Genomic DNA, 2,386 nt, shown 5'->3' on the forward strand with positions numbered 1-2,386 from the left:
GTGTAGCGAAAGGCCTGTGTTCCTAGCTCCAACAGTGCAGTAGTATTTAACAATTCACAACAATACACACAAATCTAAAAGTAAAAGAATGGAATTAAGAAATATATAAACATTAGGACGAGCAATGTCGGAAAAACATAGAATAGAGTACAGTCTATACATATTAAATGAGTAAAGCAGTATGTAAACATTATTAAAATGACCAGTGTTCCATTATTAAAGTGGCCTGTGATTCCATGTATATGTATATAGTACGTATGTAGTATGAATATATGGCAGCAGCATCTAAGGTGCAGGATTGAGTAACTGGGTGGTAGCAGGCTCGTGATGACTATTTAACAGTCTGATGGCCTTGAGATAGAAGCTGTTTTTCAGTCTCTCGTCCCAGCTTTGATGCACCTGCACTGGCCTAGCCTTCTGGATGGTATCGTTGTGAACAGGCTGTGGCTCGGGTGATTGATGTCCTTGATGATCTTTTTGGCCTTCCTGTGACATTGGGGGCTGTTGGTGTCCTGGAGGGCAGGCAGTGTGCCCCTGGTGATACGTTTGGTAGACCGCACCACCCTCTGGAGAGTCCTGTGGTTGCGGGCATTGCAGTTGCCGTACCAGGCGGTGATACAGCCCGACAGGAAGTTCTCAATTTTGCATTTATAAAAGTTTGTGAGGGTCTTCGGGGTCAAGCTGAATTTCTTCAGCCTCCTGAGGTTGAAGAGGCGCTGTTGCGCCTTCTTCACCACACTTTCTGTGTGGGTGGACCATTTCAGATTGTCAGTGATGTGTACGCAGAGGAAGATGAAGCTTTTCACCTTCTCCGCTGTGGTCCTGTTGATGTGGATAGGAGCGTGCTCCCTCTTCTGGACCAGGGTTCGAGGCGTGGCCGGGGTTGCCCCCTAATTCTCCACAATATGCCACAGACTATGAAGAATCCTTTATTTATAAAATTAACACATTAATTTAAAAAGATTACGTTACAATCTATTATTGTGTGTGTGTGTGTGTTTGTATGTATGACTTCACTCAGCCTGTATTGGCTATGTAACAACTATTGTAATAAGAGGAAAAGAGAACTTAAGATAAATAGAGAAATGGCTCAAGGGATGATTAAAAGGTTCTCATTGTCCTTATTAATAACAAGAGCACGGTTGACCTTGACCTCACCATGTGTTAATCATGTATTTCTCATTACGTTTTAACCTGGACAGATCCTGTGAATTTAACTCAAGTCATTATCTGGACATTGTTAGGCCTATTTCCACCCCAACTTAATTTTTATATTTAGGCCTACACCAATTATTACATAAAATTAAAACATCAATTGACGTCAAAGCCCTACATGATAATGCAAAAAAAAATGACATGAGAAAAAATTATATTTGTGCGAAGAGGCAGACATTTTGAAAGGCCTTTTGTGGCCATATTTAATGCATCTAATAATTATAAACATCTACCACTTCTTAGACTTGCTTTAATTGACTGACAAATCTATAATTCACTAATTTCCATGTGAATTTGGTCGGGTCGCCCAAAAAGTTACATATTGCATCTTTAAGAGTACATTTGAGATTTGGCTTGGCAAAATATTTCTGACCACTGACAAAGAGCCAGCTCCTCCTCCTCTGAATGCTGACTCCACCTGTGCACAGTGAGTTGGCGAAACTTGGCCAGTATGATGTAATTTATCCCTGATATCAGTCACTTCTGGTGTTATGAGACTGATGGTTTCTCAACAGAGATGCTTTGTTTACATAGTAGGTTAGGATAACTGATGTTGCAGGTTAGATGAATTAGAGAAGGGGATACATAGTCAGTTGCACAACTGAATGCATTCTACGAAATGTGTCTTCCGCAGTTAACCCAAAGCCTCTGAATCAGAGCCATAAGCGACGTCTAGGGAGCAGTTGTTTTTGGGGGTTAACTACCTTGCTCATGGGCAGAAAAGCAGAATTTTCCACCTTCGAATTGGTTGATTCGAACCAGCGACCTTTCAGTTACTGGCCCAACACTCTTAACCACTAGGCTAGGTGAATTAGCGTGTCAGGTTAGGAGATTGAGGTTCGGATTAAATTTAGCTACAATGCTACAGTTGTCAACAACTGTTGTCCCCAACCCAAAAGAAACTGCCATTGAATTCTTACACTGCTCGATCGAAGACAGTACAGCATGAAGACAGCCTAAAACTGCTTCTACAATAGAAATCCCCGATCACACTTGTATGCGATGTCATGGCGACGTTGGCTAGCTAAACTCATGCGTAGAAACACGTAATCGGGTCTAACGGGTAGTCTCGCGCCAAACTACGCATGTGCACGCCGTCACCTCAATGGCATTCCTTGTCACTCTCACGAGGTTGAAGTAATAACAAGCTCAAATACTTAAGACATTGACT

The sequence above is a fragment of the Oncorhynchus masou genome, chromosome 8 (assembly GCF_036934945.1).
Source record: "Oncorhynchus masou masou isolate Uvic2021 chromosome 8, UVic_Omas_1.1, whole genome shotgun sequence".
Lineage (NCBI taxonomy): Eukaryota > Metazoa > Chordata > Actinopteri > Salmoniformes > Salmonidae > Oncorhynchus > Oncorhynchus masou.